Raw genomic sequence first — 18,980 nt, 5'->3', positions numbered from 1 at the left:
CTAGCCAGCCATAAGTTGGGATCGCATTTATTAGGGTGGAGAAAGGGTCAGTTTAAATTTGTCTTTCTCTCCCTCTCTAAAAACAAAGGTTAAAGCGTACGGGAACATATCAATGACGTGTAAATTGTTTTTAATATTTATATTTAACGTTAATAAAAGTCGAGAGAAAATTAAAAGAACAGAAGTTTTAATCGGCGAAGCGATTAGCAGAAAAGGGTCGATACTCTCCGCAATAAATTTTTTGGTAAAGTGGGCCCTGGCGCGTCTGATCTGACTCGCACATTAAGAGGTAGAAAGTATGACATTACAATACTTTATGGCAAGTGCTCATGCACCTGTAAAGTATTTTGATTTCCCAGGGGTTAAAGGCCGCTCCTGATATTGTTTTAAAGTTAAAAGTGAAAAGTAGAAAAAATGGAGCTCATTTTGCATGAAAATCGGTTTTTTGATTTAAGAATAAATCACATTGACGGGATATGCTGACAAGGTAACGACTTTCAATTTAAGATTCATATATCAACTTATGTATTGTAAATACATACTGATTATCTACATCTCTTTTATTTATTAAAACCAGAGCCGAGTTACTATCAGAAAAACGACAAATTTTCTTTGGCTATTCCTTACAGCTATTGCTTAAGCAAAATGATTTGTATTGTATTTGCTTCGTCAATGTTCGAATATAAATTAAGATCGGCACATGTGTTAAAAAGAACTGAGAGATTGCTTTCAGCATCTCAGAAAGAGGAGTCAATGGTCATTATTAAAAAATCGTCAGCGTTTATTGCAGACAAGATTAATGACCAATCAGATTGTCCTTTAGTACCACCGTGATCTCGATGAGTTCGAATGAAATTGTTTGTAATATTCAGGCCCTAATCAATGAATTGTCCGAACGTATCGATGGAATCAGAAGCCGCAGCCGGAATAAACCAACATAGTCCATTTGAATGATCGCGTTGGTATCTTTTCAAGTCTGTTGTTAAGGCTAAGAAATGCCGTGAACCATACAAATATCAAGCGAAAAACAAGTCCAAGGCGACTAACGAAGGAAAATGTAAAAAATGTCGCCTTTTTGTACGAGACGATTCTTCAAACGGTAAAATCCTCATAGATATAGGAGTTGATGGATGATAATCGGACCATCTATCTACCAGAAGTGTTTTAAACCGAACAAATTCCAATTTCAAGCCGCAAATTAATCAATAATCAATAGAGAAAACGTTTTGCATTTAAAACTTAAATTAAGACAACAATTTATATTGATACTAATTGCGGGTGTTCCGATCTGACTTTCTAGAATATTTGAAATTGCGTGTTAATGTCAAAGCAAAACGTCTTATCGAAAGCGTAAGAAAATTAATCACACCTTGTTCCCTCAGTTCCTGAAAATTTAACATCTCATTCTCTTTTATCGGAATTTAAAGACATTATGCAACCTTCGTGCATTTTACTCGAGGTTAAACAAGAAGTTACTCCTCAGATTGAAGAGATGAGGTTTTTATATGATTTTTTATATATTATGAGGTAAACTAAAAATTGACTAAAAAAACTGGCTGTCTGCCATTGCAAATAGAAGTACGGTTGTGTTGAAGTTGATTACATCTGCAAAGAATTTCGAAAAAGTTCTGAGTTTCAGTGAAAGCCAATAACTCCCTGCTTCCTGAATTTAGGTAAACAGAATGAGGTTTTAAGTTTACGACCATTTTGGTAATTAAAAGTTACTAGGTCTAAAGAAACATGTAATTTTTTGATGGTGGAAGACTTACCGCGTTAGTATAACGAGGCTGATCACGAGGAATGAGTTCCTTTATTAAGGTTCCAGATGCTCGCGATGCTTTATTTAACAAAATTTCCATGTTTTTAGTCGGAAAGAAGGAGATAACTCTATGCTAAGATGGGGCCAATTTGAACAGGCTAGCACTGGCTAAACTGGCGAATAGTGCTTTCGCGGCAATATAACTTTTTATATCGAATACTGTTTTTCGGGGTGTACTGCCCTCGAATAGACGTCATTCGTATTAGGAACCTTAGGAATCAGGACTATTGTTAACGAATGGTGGCGAGCAATATGGGCAGTCGAAATTTATGCGAAGACGTAGGTGACGTATTGCGTACTACGCGGCAAGGTTTGAACTCATCGAACAATATTCTAATTTTATGAAATTTCCCAACTAATGCTGAGTTTTTTTTGTCAAAAAACCCTTTTTTTCGCAAAAATAGGTTATAAAAGTCGATATCACGCTTCCCGCAGTCGGGACAGGACCAAAGTAACTCTTTCGTTTAATTTACGACTGCGTCTGCAGTTCTGCCAGTTAAAGCAGCGCATTGATGTGGCAAGTTCCGCGCAATTAAAAAACTAAGCAGGGAGAGCAGCAATAGGTTTAGTAAACAGTCGCAAAGAGTAAACTAAAAACAAAGAAAAAAGACAACAAATCAAGCAAGCAAAAATAAGGAAATAGAGAAGGATGCAAATAATGAACAAACAACGCAAAGAACGAACCTGAACAAACCTGAGGACCCACTGAAAACTTTATTTGCCGGGTTGAAAATTGAACAAACCTTGATGACACTAAATATCACCACTTTCGATCATTTGAACGCAAACAAAAAATTGGTCTGCCTCCTGCTTGTGCGGTGGTAGATGCTACAGGACGGGTTCTTCTCAACCACATATTTCACGAAAGCACTTCAACTTTCATAACCGAAGCCAGAGCTATCCTTCACGCTGCCAACCTTGCGCATAAAAACAAACTCAAAACCGTCATTGTTACTGACAGTTTGTCTGTATTACTAGCTACCCGGAACCCTTCGACTTCGAGATGGAGCACCATCAACAAATTAAGGAATATAATTACTACACCCGACGGAAAAATTAAAATGTTATGGGTACCAAGTCACATCGGTTTACTGGGAAATGAGCAGGCTGATCGAGCGGCAAAGTATGCTGCTTCTGCTCCTCTAATTATGGATGATGTCATGGAAAAGTTGGATCTTCAAAGATACATTGGAAGAAAAGTTAAAGAGAAAATTGCAGAAGGAAATTTAAAATACCATCATCAACACTACTCTTGCATTAATCCTCAATTAACTCCACCTCTATATCCAACAAATGTTGAGAAAACCAAGATCCAAACATCTTCGAGAATTCGCCTTGGTCATACAATTGCAACTCACCAATGGATCCTGAAGAAGTCTTCTCCCCCAATCTGCTGTTGTAGACAAACTCTTACTATAAAGCACATTCTCTGCGACTACCTCAACTTTTCCTTGGCTAGAAATATTGCATTTGGAACGATTAACCATTTGAACATTCTACAATCAACTTCAGAACAGAATATCAATTCAATATTTTACTTTATTAATACTACTAAGCTTATTATCTAATATCCATTTATTTAAATTAGAGCCGATAGCCTGTGTTGCTAGTGCTCAATGTCTCTTTTTTTAGTCTAAGAATTCAATTCATTAATCTAAAATTAAAATAATAATAATAATAATAATACTTATGAACCACTATTTACAAGGAATTGCGGTTTATTAAGGCTCAGCAATCGACTAAAACAAATAAATTAGAAAAAATTTGCGAAAATTTGTACGCACAAAAAAAATTAAGCGTAAGCAACACGGCGTAGAGTTGCAAGATATCTTATATTGAAACCACCGAAAATCGCTCAACAAATCGATGATTCCGTCGTGGAACTACATGAAAAACGCAAAAAAATCAATCTTGGCAAAGCGACGTTGTACGTTTCAAGATAAATCAAAGCTGAAAGGGGATATTGTGGGGATTAATTTAGATTTAGATTGTAACAAAAGTTAGCAAAGCTTGCAAAATTGGAATTAGTTATTAAATTTGTCAAGTAAAAATTCGATTTTCTTACTAAAAATTACGTCTGTATTACAGAATATTCTATTACCGTGAACGTTCGTTGCCACACTATTTTTGATTAACAAATTATCAACACTACAACATTATTAGACTGTCAACTATTAATTAATTGTTTGCAACAGGAGTGAGAGTAAGCGTCTGAATTCAGTAACATCTGAGCATACACGAAAATACTTTCCCACATCAAATCTCAAGACGCTACCTCCACCGTTAGTCTTGTTTGTCCATTGCACTTGGCTTGAATGCTTTTCCTAAATCGTTGGCCACATTGGTATGACGCTCGACATTCCCCAAGCGTCCACGGCAATCAAGACAAGACAATATGTAAATGTTGTCATTGTATTTTTATCATCTGTATGTAGAGTGACAAATATTTGCGTGGTATGAGTGTACAAATTTTCAATATTTATATTTTGTGTTGACGGCACGTGCCTGACACAATTATATGAAAATGAAAAGGAAATTGCAGGGTAAAGCACGCATTATCTCACGTATATATATTTAATTTTTTAAAGAAAGCGTGAAGAACAATTTCACACCACTTTCGTATTTCTTTTGATTTGTAATGAAATGACAAAAATAAAATAAATAACAAAAAGTAAAAGGCGATTACATAACACGCTGACCTAGAAGATAAAATTGAAATCATAACTCTCTACGAAAAGTTGCATCTCAATCGCATCCAATCCGATAAAGGAAAGTTAAAACATTTCGCTTAGGTCGCTCTACGCTTATCACAGTGACAAAACATTCGAAATTTTTTTTAAAATATAATAAATTCTTACTTTCTCCTTAAGTCACACATAAAAACAAAATAGAGAGAACATTATAATCAGACAAGGCCATCTTTCTGGATTATAGAGTACGTGTTAATTCACATAAGGCGAAGGGTGTGCTATTGGCATTATTAAACGGGATTGAAGGTATTTCAATATGATTATCACATGGAACGTAATTGTTCACCATATCGTCATGTTCTTTCCATGTCAATATATACATAAGCACAACCACTTGCTGCAGGTTGCAATTTTTGAAATATTTTGATGGAATTTGGTACACCGGCATACTTTGGCTCAAGTTGAAAATGGCTTGGATTGGTTCATTTTTTGAACCACTCCCTATATGACGCCCTATTTTGGAAAATCGTTATATGGAGCAAATTGCCGTTTCTAAAATTTTTCGACAAAAATGGTATGTAAACTTTGGACCGGCTAGGGTAATTTTTGAACCCCGTCTCATGTATCGAAAACTGAAGTTCATATGGCAAAAAGATCCGAAGATAAATGCTTTATGATGAAAACCAAATCATAACAGTAATTTGATCATATAATGAAAGTTGATTCATAACGGCTTAACTCTATAAAATTTGGATGACGTACGCCAAATTTTAGATCCTATCGTATATAAGAACTAGCACTAAAATTTTCTTTTTAAAGGGCAGGAAAGTCTTAAGTTTTAAGCCTCTTGGTTACAACGTTTCTTACGGAAATTACTAATTTTTTCTTTGCAACTTGAGAAGAAGTAGGAAAGGTAGGTTCTAGCTGATTTGAATTGATAATAAATCGGATGGTAGATTAACCTTAGGCAGACGGTGCATTAAGAATTTGAGTGTTGTGAAATTTTCTATTGTTCTTTACAAAACTGTGGTTAATTTGAAATGAAATGGAAGCGCGTTCGCTTTTACCTTTAGAGACATTGATACTATTTGAATTCAATAGTAAAGTAGTTGAATTGGGAAACTTAGGTCCAGAACACTAATCACAGTACGACTATGCCGATTACAGTGAATAGCATCAAAAGCTCAATTGTGAGGAATAGGTCTGAAATTAATTCCTTTTCTAACAGGAATACTAACACTACCATAGTCGTCGTCTTTTCATTTTGTGGCTGATTTGTAATTAGTGATTTTAACCGCGTAGCTATTATCATTTTTTAGAAAAACTTCGCTTAAAATGGAGAAATTAATATTATTTGAGTTCAAGTGAAAGCCACGAAATGATGATTCTGAGTTCATTTAGCCATGTCTGTCCATCTGTGTTTCCGTGTGGTTTAGACATAGGAAAGCCGCGCGTATTAAGCAAAGTTGTTTTGATACACTTTAAATAAGCCGATATTGAGATTAAGTGATAGACATCATTTATTTCCTAGAGAAACGATGCGATATATTATCAAGTACTGTCGGCGAATCGGGAGTACCATTAATTCACTTAATTAAGAAGGAGGCATCAAGAATAAATCTACTTTTCTCAAGTAATGGTAAAGATAACAAAAACGACATATTTTCATAAGGAACCAAAGATACAAACAGGTCCCCACCCAAATTCCTAAGGGCAAACAGCAAGAATTGCTTTTGAACTGGTGCAATTGAATCTACATAACACTTATGGGAGGGTTCACACAACCGAGGCATACTCAAGTATTGGTCTAACTGAGCACTGGCGTGGCTTTTTTGTAACGTAAAAGTTCTTCAGCTCTTTGGACCACCTCTTAGTAAAACTTAGCGCGGACCTAGCATTATTTAAAGACATCTCAATGTGTAAATTGAAACGTAATTTTTGGTCGAATAGAACCTCTAAATCGATGAATGAATCATCGTTTTCCAACTTGCGTGAGTCAATGAAAAACTCATCACATTTTAAAAGAAAGGCGTTTCACAAAGTTATTTTTTGAATTAGAGGGCTTTTCCTCGTAGTGAAAACGAGCGCAATAAGTAATTTCTTCTTCAAATTCTTTAATACGATTCTGAGGGATCATGGGATATCAGAGATGATTCTTTGCATTTCCGACGAAGGCATGTCATTTGTAAGTAAGGTTGAACTTCACGGATTACGGACGGTCTTGGAGGTTATTCTTGCTCTTTTATTTTATAACTTTGTTAACACCAGAAGAAAGGTGTGTACCTTCTAATCTTAGACGATATTTCTTGAGCTGATCGAAAGAATATGTCTAAAATGATTGCAAAGTATTATACAGAATCTTATTCAGAAATAAACTCTTATTTTAATTCGTCCTTTATCACCATGTGCTCATCATGTGCAGACGTTTAATATATTTCTGCATTCCCTATTATTCGCAGCCGTGGTACTGTAGGGCTTTCTGCGACTAAGGCTCCCGTCTATGTTTGGGCCGCATGACATTTCAGGATACATTTTAATGTATGCATACGAACAGTGTATACGAAAAGAAAAATGACGTACTTAAAACACTCGTGACGAATAATTAAACCAATTTTATATATACCGAATTTAGCGACCTTTTTACAAAGTAACTGGAAAAACAAACTTCCTACTGCTTCCTAAAGGATTATATTCTATAATGGAGTTTTGAATTTTTCTAACCAATTCCTCAAGGTAGGCATTTAGGTTATCTTTTGTGTTTATTATCCTTAAACGGCCTACCTATGGTTACTCAAGAGTATCTCATACTCATTTAAACCTAACCACCTACCCAAAAGATTGTACTCAACAAGTTCGTTTTGAACTTTCCTATCTGATTCCAAAAGGTAAGAATTTAAAAGACGTGCCAATTCTTACTGCGAAATGACTCATACTCAGGTAAAGTTTAAGATGTTTTGGATTTCGTTTGAGAAATTTTGGCGAATTTTAGGAAGACGGTCACTACGTTTGCAAAATTGACCTAAAGAGAGAAAGAAGAAAAAGAAAAGCCAGTATACATATGGAACAACCCCGGTTGGTACAAATTCTTGTTGCGAATGAGCCCCTGACCCAATGCAAATATGCAAAAGGTTGGTAACCGACAATAGTAAACATATTCAATTAGTTTTCGACCAGTAGCGAGATAGACCGACTGATTTGGTCGTTGCATTGGGTGACTTCAATTTGCCTCAAGTCACTTGGTGTAGCACTGATAATTCTGGCTATTTGGTTCCTACTTCAATGTCTGATAGGGCTGTTGTGTTCTTTAGTGAATTGTTTGATCATAATTTGGGTCAATATAATCGTACCCCTAATTGTAATGGTAGACTGCTTGATCTCTGCTTTGCCAATTTTCCCGAGATTTACGTAAATCGTTGTCCACCTTTTAGTTTACCTGAGGATCCTTATCATCCATCAATATGCATTTCCTTTCATCATATTAATGATGGTTTGTTGAAATGCCTTAATGTGCCAAATCAAACTTTTTTAAATAATTATGATTTTCATAAAATCAATATTGTATTACTAAAACATCGTCTTTCACATTTGACGCTTGATTTCTCAAACGGTAGTATTGAAAGCTTATTGCCATCGTTCGACAATACATTAAATCTACCTATTGCTGCATCTGTTCCAATCAAGCATTGTCGACCTCGAAGCAGGTGTCCCCCGTGGTTTAATAAGACAATTAAATATCACAAGAATAGAAAAAACTCGCTATTCAAAAAATATTCGGAAAGTGGCTCTGCGCTCGACTATGTCGCTTACTCGGTGGCGAGGCATAGATTTAACTCCCTCAACCATCATTATTACTGCAGATACCTTCAGTTCATTAAATCCTCTCTGTTTGCTAATCCTAAATTCTTCTTTACATTTGTTAACTCTAAAAGAAAAATTTCCACATATCCCTCTCATGTTTCTTTTAATGGCTCTGATTCCTCGGATGATTTTGAAATCTCAAATCTATTTGCTGAGTATTTCCGACGAAACTTTTCGATTGCTAATTTCGATTTATCAGCAAACTACCCATATCCTATAACTAACTCGGTTTCAATACCTAACTTGGTTATTTCGGAAGATAACGTTTTTAAAGGGTTGAGTTCTCTAAAATACGGTTGTTCGCCTGGACTTGATGGAATTCCATCTTGTGTACTTAAATCTTGCGCTGTCGAGTTATGTGGTGTGATCTCAAAGATTTTTAACATGTCCTTGTATTTAGGTGTTTTCCCTTCATGTTGGAAGAGTAGTTTCCTTATTCCTATCCACAAGAGTGGAAGTAGACAATTTGTTGAGAACTACAGAGGCATAGCCAAGTTGAGTGTCTTGCCCAAGTTGTTCGAGCGTATTGTGACTCAGCATTTGGCCTTTGCCATTAATTCGTATATTTCTCCGCACCAGCACGGCTTTCGTAAAGGGCGATCTACAGTCACCAACTTGTTAGAGTTTACCTGTCATGTTTTCAAGGCTTTTTCTAGCGGCTCTCGCACAGATGTTATTTACACAGATTTAAGCAAAGCATTTGATTTGCTTAACCATAGACTACTTATCTTTACACTCCAAGCCTCTGGTTTCCCACCCTACTTAGTGAAATGGATAAGCTCTTATCTGCACAATAGATCCTTCAGGGTTTTGTTTAACTCCATCACCTCGGATGAATTCCCCGTTACGTCTGGCGTACCTCAAGGAAGTTACTTAGGTCCCATTTTATTTAGTTTATACATTAATGATCTCCCATCGGTGGTTAATTCCAGCCAGATCTTAATGTATGCTGATGATGTGAAACTGTTTTCTTCCTTCTCTGTTGAATCGCAATCACATTAGCTTCAAGGTGATTTGGATAATTTTGTTGCATGGTGCTCTTTGAATCTCCTGAAACTAAATCTGAGTAAATGTAAGAAGCTTTCATTCTCAAGAAGAAAGTCATTCATTACTCAGTATTTCATAGATTCGCATAAGTTGGAGGACGTCGATTCGATTACAGATTTAGGCGTTCTATTTGACCATAGATTACGTTTTAACTTGCATATTGAGCTCTCGATTAGCAAAGCTAGGTCCGCGCTTGGTTTTCTAAAAAGGTGGTCCAAAGAGCTTGATGATCCTTATATTACGAAAAGGCTTTACATGTATTTGGTTAGATCTATACTTGGGTATGCCTCTGTTGTGTGGTCTTCTTCACATAGGTGCTACGTAGATTCAATTGAATCTGTTCAAAAGCAATTCTTGCTGTTTGCCCTTAGAAATTTGGGTTGGGACCCGATTGCCTCTCTTCCTCCGTATGAAAATAGGTTGCTTCTGCTGTCCCTACCGTCTCTTGAGAAACGTAGATTTGTTCTTGGCGTTTCCTTTCTAATCAAAGTAATAAATGGTGCTATTGACTCGCCTTCATTACTTGGTGAAATAAGCTTTAATGTCCCTAACCGCTTCTCTAGGCACTTTATCTTGGTTAAGCTTAATCAGTGTAAATTTAATTATGAGTTGTTCAATCCGCTCAGAGTCGTTTGAAAGAACCTAAATGACGTCTACCACTTATTCTCGTTATCGGACTGTTTAAAGTCCATTAAAGTCGTTACGTTTTGAAAGTGAATTATTGTCAATTTATTATCGGTTGCCAGGCTTATGCATGTTTGCGATGACTTAGGGGTTCATTTGCAATTTGGGCCTGTACCGGTTGTAAGTGTGCTCCTATGCTAATAGTGTACATGCTTTTTTTTCTTTTTTTGTTCTTCTTATTTGTTTTATTATGCTTATACTCAATTTTATTGTTAATTAATATAAGTTTTGCATTAAGAGCCAATTGAACTCGACTGTTATTTATTTAGTTGAGTTTCTAGTATAAGTGGAATAAATAAAATAAAATAAATAAATAAGATACTGATCATATCTCAGTTTGGTCAGAAGTAACTTAGAATATATGCAAGAATTAATAAGCAAAGATGTAAATAAAGACTTTAAAATAAACAACTAAATACAAGAACCTTTAATTTTGAGTGGTGTCATTACAAAGGATAACAGAAGCAACCTATTTTCATAGGGCGGCAGAGGGCCAATCGGATCCCAACCCAAATTCCTAAAGGCAAACAGCAAGAATTGCTTTTGAACAGATTTAATTGAATTTACATAGCACCTATATGAAGGAGACCATACGCAATTTTTGAAGGCACTGTGAACATCCGGGAACAAATAATAATTATCATTATGCACACTTCACAAAGTAGCCGAAAATAGAAATGGTTGATCGTTTACGCCTTGGATCCATTACGCATTTGCATCCATATCATGCTAATTCAATGTCAACGAAGCAACTGTAAGATCGATAAAAAAATCCGAAGCTAAAATAAGGTCGTCTGTAGTTGCAACTTTACTCTCAGCGAAAATTGTTCGTGATCCAGTAATAGAAAAAATGGAAGTGGCGTTGTCATTATGAATCGAAGACCGCAACCAAAAGGGGTGCCCCTGAGTGGTCCAATGGTCCGGGAGAAGGAAAAGCGTCGTAACGCTTATTTTAAAGGACCTGATGGTAGTTGTAGTGGTGAATGCACAGTTAGAGGATTTCAAGCATCGGAAGGTTGGTTCAATAAATTTAAGGTGAGACAATCACTGCAAAACATTAAAATCGTTGGAGAAGCAGGATCTGCAGACACTGTTGCAGCAGAACGATATCCAAAAGAATTTGCAAACCTAGTAGCTGATGGAGCATACAAACCTGAGCAAGTATTTAATGCAGACGAATCTGCACTGTTTTGCAAGAGAATGCTAAACAAAACTTTCATTTCTAAAAGCGAAAAGTCTGCTCCTGGATTTAAGACAGCAAAGGATAGAGTGACACTGGCGATATGTTCTAATGCATTTGGAGATTGTGTCATTAAGTTGAAACTTATTTTAAAAAATAGAATTTAGACTTTAAAGCACTTCTAGTTCTGGACAATGCACCGGCTCATCTTCGCCTTGAAACTACGTATCCAAATATAAAAGTGACATTTTTCCCACCCAACACAACGACTTTGCTTCAACCTATGGACGAAGGAATAATCCAGGCCTTTAAGCTCCATTATATTAGGCGAACCTTCAAAATCACAATGAATAATATGGAATGTAATCCTGATATGAATGTTATGGAAGCCTTTAAGAAATTTAACTTAGCAAAATTCATCATAAACATAAAAAAATCATTGGAAGAACTGAAGCCACACACATTGAAGTCATGCTGGAAAAAACTGTGATCTGCTCTGACTGCGGAAAATGACGAAGAATCTGTGCAAGTCTCTGACGAAATCTAACAAGCATATGTTAACTTCATCGGCGTACATCAGAACTCTTGCATCACGGACACATGGGATGCTAGCTAATAAATAAGACAAACAAGAGGAAGGAAGAGAAGTGACTCCCTTGGGCAACACCAAATGATACAGAAATATCCCAAGAAAAAGCTGAATTAAACGATACTTTCTGCCTGCGACTATATAAAATAAGATTTACACCAAGAGACCACATTTCCTGGTAAACCAATGGATTTTAGTTTATAGGTTAATGGACTGTGACTGTTTTTTCCAAAGACTTTGCAAACCCCAGTAAAAATTACATCAGCTTTTTTTGTGTTCAGCAAAAATTCGTATATATTACGAAACAGCTGCAATAAGTTAGTGAAAGTTGAGCGTTCAATGAAGAAGCCGTGCTGGCGGCAAGGTAAATCGGATTGGATTATGTCAGTAGTTACTAACGATTTAAACAGTTTTACTACAGTTTTGTAATGCCCAGTTTTCATAAGGATTCTCTTGAAACGTAAAGCTTTATTCAAAAAAGTCTAAATGTTAATTTTTTTGTGATGAAAATTTGTTTCTGATAGTAATTAAATCAAAAAATTAATTGCAACCACATGGGTTTATATCTTGGCCCGACTCCATATAAGATGTCCATGAGTCTTGTGGAAAAAGGTTAGTTTTTAATAAATTTATTCATAGTAGCGTTTCATCAAAAAAATTAAAGGTAGAGAATTTGAAACACATGGTTCAATTTTTTTGGACCCCAGCATCTACGGAACGCAAACTTTTATACGGAGAGAAAATCTAACCTTGTAACACACGAGCTTCCATGGCATTTATGGTTTTGCGTAAAAACAATGTGAATTTTTTGGAGTATTATTATGAAAACGAAAGTATATATGCTACTTCTTTTCGGTGCCACATATAGCAGTGTTTCTTAACCGGGGTACAAACTTAGTGCTTTCCGGAAGATCGGTTTCCAAGAAATTTTGAAAGGTGATGTTTTTAAAATATACCTGCACCAATGTCAAATGTACGTAGCAGAATAATATGAAAATAAACATAAATTATTAAGAAACTGATTTTTGATAAGATTACGGACAAAATAAAGATTTGGTTTGTACATGGATGAAGTTTGCAGCCAGCATAGCGTCACTTACTAAGCCTTATGTTGGAGTCTCATTACACAGAAATTCGACATTTTTAGCCTCACAGCGTTCCGAATTAGAGTATAGTAATCGGAAAAATTACAGTTCAAATTGCATAAGCTAGGATTAAGAATTCGAATTTAATAAGTTTTCCATTATGTAATTCTTTAATTGTGGAAAATAAATATACGTAAATATAAATATAATAACAGTTTATATATTGCATAAATAATTATTCATTATTTAATTTAATTATTTAATTGTGGAATATAAGTATATACAAATATAAGTGCATAACATAAGTAGGTTTCGTGTAGAATAACTCATGTGTGATATGAGAAATTGATAAAAATATGTCAAGTATATATGTGTCCAAAGTGTTCGAAGTTCCTAAGATTCTTCTAATTTTTAACAAAATGTTGGACCATCTGCAGATTTAGCTATTTCTGATAACAGCACAATCTTTATAGCGATCAGAATATGTATATGTACATATGTCTAACGCAAGAAGATAATGCTTCTTTGATTATGATACTCTGTCTAGCAACAAGAGTAACGGAGCTACGTTTAAAACAACAAAGTGTGTTTGTGTGATTTTATGGTCTTTTGCCCACATATGTACATGCTCAAGTACATACCCTATATATAAATAAGAATACATAAATAGTGTGCGTATATCGGTGAAAACCGAGTAGGTGTATGCTTGAAGAAAGGTTAAACACGGCATAGGGGAAACGAAACGATATCATTCTAAGTGTAGTAAGTGAAGTGCTGGGGTGTGAAAGACACCCCACAACATATTTTTCTTGCGAGTTATTTTCTTCAATTTCAATTATTTTAAATTCATTCATCAGATTTAACTCACAACTAACTGTCCGCGGTAGGTTACGACGGTTATTATCGAACAAACTCGATAGGAAATTTGGATGTTGAGTTAATTATGTCATTAATGCGAATTCGGTTGATGGTACCTGCTATGCATGTGAGTGTTTGTTTGATATCAAAATGTCATATATTAGTTTTGGAGCGAACTAGTAGTCGAGCATGACGTTTAAAGGGAAACTGTAGTAAAATAACGTCATAGAAGCAGGTTTTTGATAAAATTAATAGGCACAGACAGATTTCTTAATCTTAACAATTCCAAAATGTTGGCAAATATAGTTATATCAAATAATTCTTTTTGATGTTTTTGCTTGTTGGTACCATAAAGTATGAAAATAGGTAAAAAATGCGGAAATTACTCCGCATCTGGAAAGTAAAAAAAATGGATATATAGAATTGCTAGCAATTATTCTAGAAACGTGATATTTAGGGTTTGTTTGGCCACCATAAAGGCAGGTATGTGTAACATGGAAATTACAAATATTATGAGAAAAAGTATTACGCAATTGAAATAAGCAGTGATAAGCAGTTTAATCCAATTTATTAAACTTTATTTTTTTATTGAATAGAATTCCATTTTTCATCAATTTCTTTTTCGAATTTTAAGTTTATTTCTTTACTTTTCTCCGCCTTTCTATTATTTTGTTATACGTACATTAATGTTACCACAAATACTCCGTTGTAAGTGGACGGAAACTTCAAGCCGACACGGAAATGTCATCATGTCGTGTTCGTCTTTTCTTACGTAAATAAGACCGCAAACTGACCCCCCTGGTTACAAAATATGATAGAACTACATTAAAAAAACCAAGTAAAAGTTTCTCATTGATATAATACGGCTCGCATATAAAATAGGCTAATAAAAAAAGATATTAAAAATTTCCCTTGTAACAATAGTAGAATCTCTCCATAGAAAAGGGATCACATAAAAAAATAAAGACGTTATTCGAAATATGACAAAATATGGCAAGAACGATAAATTCTATAGCTGTTGTAGCTATTCACTTGCTTAAAGACCAAGTAGCTTTTGTGACAAGTGTAGATCAATCAAACAACAGTCTACTAAATTCTATAGGTAAAGTACATCAATCGAAACCATGAGAAGAAAAAGTAGACCCGTGGAAGTTATTGCGGCTTGCAAGTTCTAAACACACATTTCGAATTTCGCGCCTAAAACAAAAATTCAGAATAATATTTTCAAATTTATTTTTTATTTCTTCAATTCTAAGAATTTATCTTTCTTGCTGAGCCAGACAACCCCTTCTTTATATACTCCTAACGTTTTGCCGTTTTATACCGAATTACTCATCTTTTGTAGTGGGGGTCTTCATTTGTCGAAATCGTTTTTCGTCTGTAATTCGTTTTTTGTAAACTCGACGGTATGATTTACGCGTCTTCATATCAGCTCTATCCACTAATGTAGAATATTGTAAGCGAGGGTTCGCAGCTAAATGGGTTGATTCCATTGCACGACGTTTTCTAGTTTCAGTTACTTCTAATGATAGGGGGGGGCAGTTATCGTAATTGGCACCACGCTCTGCATGTTGAATTTCTGTATTATTGTATTTGGCATATTCTTCGTGGAGTAAAGCTTCCTCTGTTTGCATTTGAAATTCTTGCTCGTTGTTAATATCTTTATGGTTTCTAGATTGCGGAGTTCTCTCTAGACTGCTCCTTGGAAAAAATTTACCTGGAGATGTGGATTTTGTGGATTTTCTAAACATTTCCTCCATATATATAGTTGCAGGTTGAGGCAAGTCTTCTAAATCAAGTGGCTTGGCTTGCTCTGTTAGGTAGGGGTCCTGTTGGTGCTGTGCTTTTTGTTTTCGTTGAGAGTTTCTCCGAAGAAATAAGTACCCTGGAACGAAAGACGGCAGTTCAGGTGATATATACAGTGACGGCTCCATTTGTCCTACAGGTTCCTGTGCAGAGTCAATTAGCACCACTGGGAGCTGATCTTTATCAGCTTCCATTCGCTTGGAAAGAGCTGCTTCAGACTTATTTTCTTGTTGCTGTCGCTGTTGCTGCATTTGCTCTTCTTGAGATGCAAATAGTGATTCATTGGAAGACCTACTACGTGATTGCATCTGCGATGTGGGCTCTCTCTGCCCTACAGGTTCCTGTGCAGACTCTATTAACACTACAGAGTACTCTGGAGTTTCTGATTGTTCTTGTTGAGACCTCCACTCTGATTGTTTTATACATTGCTGTTGCTGCATTTGTTGTCTTTTGTGCGGAAGTTTATTATTTGGAGAATCTAATTTGTTGTCAAGTTGCAAATATGATGGTTGCGATTCCCCATAACCAGATTTGCCTGCAATCGTCGTAGGTATCCACATCTTTGTTATCTGTGGGTATTGAGGTATTTCGGTTTCGAGGATATGTATGTGTGATTCCTGCGGTTTTTGACTATCTTGAGGTTTGGACGGATGAGTGTTTCCTGCAGATGACCACATCTTTGCTATTTTAGGATAATGTATGTCATTTTCGAACACATCTACGTCCGAATCTTGCTCGCTTATATCTTTTTGATGAGGGAACGACCGCGTATTCCTTGTAGGTGAGAAAATTTCTGCCTTTCCCCCATGCTGCTGTGCATCTGTTTTTTCTTTCTTTAATTTTGCTTTTTGCTCCATGACTAGCTCTGTCATCTCTGTGGACGCACCCGCTGTCGTTGCTCCCAAATTTTTTTGCTGGTGTTGTGGAGTCTTTTGCTCATCATCTCTCTTAGAAGGCACAGCCCACTCCTGTCGCTGAAAAACACTTTCCGTATGTTTTTTATAGCTCATTGGTTCCCATTGCATCATATGTTGTTGTTGTGAAGACGATAACACGTGCGTTGCTGCCCCACTGGGTGGATATTCTTTCGCGCTAGATCCAGTTTGTTGTGTAGTTGCTTCTGTCAACAGGATTTCGTTGATTTGAGGCCTTATGCCATATAAACAGTCAAAAGATATTGGTGCGTCAGAACACTTTGCCAATTCGGCTTCAAGTTCAGTTTCTTGCATTGGTATTAAATCTGATCGATTTGATTCCGTTATCTTTCCATGCAGATTCTCCTCCTCTGCAGTTAAGTTCACATCATCTGGCGAGATCTGCGGCCGATAAACTCCAGATTCTACCTTTTGAAAACCGAATGTTGGTGAATCTGTCGGCTTTAGTTGCATTTCGTACTCTTTCGCTAAAGCCATAACTTGTTGCTCAATTGTTTTCGGGGCGTGTTGCACTATTTCGGGATCTGTTCTTGACTGCGTCTCTCCATCTAAGTCTAGCCTTTTCAATGATTCGTTCGGTCTCCGCTGAACGTCGTAAGTTTGTTCCAGTTCGAAACTCTGGTGTTCGATTTCAGCTGTGTTTTTTGTCGAAAATCGTTTTTGAATGGCATGGTTTTCGTATTCTAAACTCATTTGGTCCATTTCGTCATCATGTTCTTCCGTTTCAGACGTGTTTGCCGTCGAAAAATGCCTTTGCATGTCGTGATTCTCCATTTCTGACCACATTTCGCCTGGTTCCTGTTTCGGTTCAGCCTTTTCTGATAGTTCTTGCTTATCTAAAGAACGTCCCTTTTTTCTGTGTGCTTTTTTTGAATCAATTTCCACTTCCAATGAGTCTACGGGCTCCAGTTCTATATTACATTTATTGTGTAAGCTTTCGGACTCCATGACAGAATTTTCCATCCTTTGCTGTTCTTCTACTTTGGTTTCTTGCTCTTCCTTCGTGCTTTCTAATGGTGCTTTTGCTTCCAATGGCATTTTTCCTCCTTCGTTTATAGTCGTCGTATTTACATCTGCTGACTCTTCAGGCAAACGTTCTTTTCCGGCTTTGGATGGATATTCTGTAAATTTCAGTGGCAATCCTTGCTCATGTAAGGCGTTCTGCATTGCTTCTTCTTCAGACAATCCTAGGCTGAATGGTACTAATGACCTATTATTTTCCTTTTCCTGTTGTTGTAGTCGAACTAAATTCGCTTCAGCCAATTGTAACACAATGGAAGCTGTCTCATTTATCTGTTCTTGCAATGATTGTCGCGCTTTTTCTAGCGAGTATAGTTGTTTTTTCAGTTTCAAAATATCTGCATTTGTCTAAAATTCAAGGTGAGGTTATTCAAACTATTTCAGGGTGAAAAATATTTAGTAAAAATACCTTTTTCATGAAAAGTAATTCGGGATCTATGGGAATGACGCTGTCATCAGTATAGTACATGCGTTGTCTCCTTTAAAAACAAATGGGAATATACATTTTATATACAGACAGACGTTTAGAACGTTTTATATTATAACTTACGAAAAGTATCGCGCACATCTTATGACTTTAGATAGGAGTACTCGCTGACATTTAAACATAGTTGTGTCAAATTTGGTAGAAAAAAAGGAAGTTTATTGAAAATTTAAGAAGGAGTAAATTTCCTTTTTTTTAGTTTTAGAATTTTTAATTTCTATTTATGTGTGTGGTATCCCAACAGAATAGAAAAAATTTGTTTTTTTTCCAGTTTTAGTATCGAAAATTGAGCCGGTTTTATTTGAAAAATTTTTCGCTGTAGTGTGTCAAATACATTTTTGACAACTGTTTCAAAGCTAAATCTAGGTTGGTGCTTAATTGAGCATTTATGAAGTGGTTCCTTTTATTTATTCATCTGCATTTGATACAGTCAGAGAACGTTCAGTAAGGAACCTTAATATTCAAGGAAATATATTGTTGCGGGAACGAAATTTCCCAAAATGTTTGGAAAGTAATAAGAACAAAGACTTTCCATCCTTTGCAGCGGTTGAGCGTTGGGAAGGATTAACAAAAAATAAAAAAGTAATTTTAGAAAGCGTTTAAAAGATTTTTCGCAAGGAAAGTTGGTACCAGCAAAAGAGGGAGTGTATAGAGAATCTGTCTACTAAAGACTTTGTATCAAATTATATAAGATCATGTTGGGATTGCGTGTGCAGGAGAGAGGCATAACAAAAGTGTTCACAGTTTTTGTTGCATAGGCGTGTAGGCGTTGTAGGTGTGTTCTATGAAAATTTTGGGCCATATTCAAATTCTTTTGCAAGTTTGTAGGCGATATCTTAATTTTTCCGGACGAGAGCTACGACAGCGTTGTGAAGACGGACAGATGTACAGATGAAGGGGAGGCCACGCTTAGATGCATTTCGAA

Source organism: Glossina fuscipes, unplaced genomic scaffold (assembly GCF_014805625.2).
Source record: "Glossina fuscipes isolate IAEA_lab_2018 unplaced genomic scaffold, Yale_Gfus_2 117, whole genome shotgun sequence".
Lineage (NCBI taxonomy): Eukaryota > Metazoa > Arthropoda > Insecta > Diptera > Glossinidae > Glossina > Glossina fuscipes.
The sequence above is the reverse complement of the archived record's forward strand: the minus strand, read 5'-3'. Positions refer to the sequence as shown.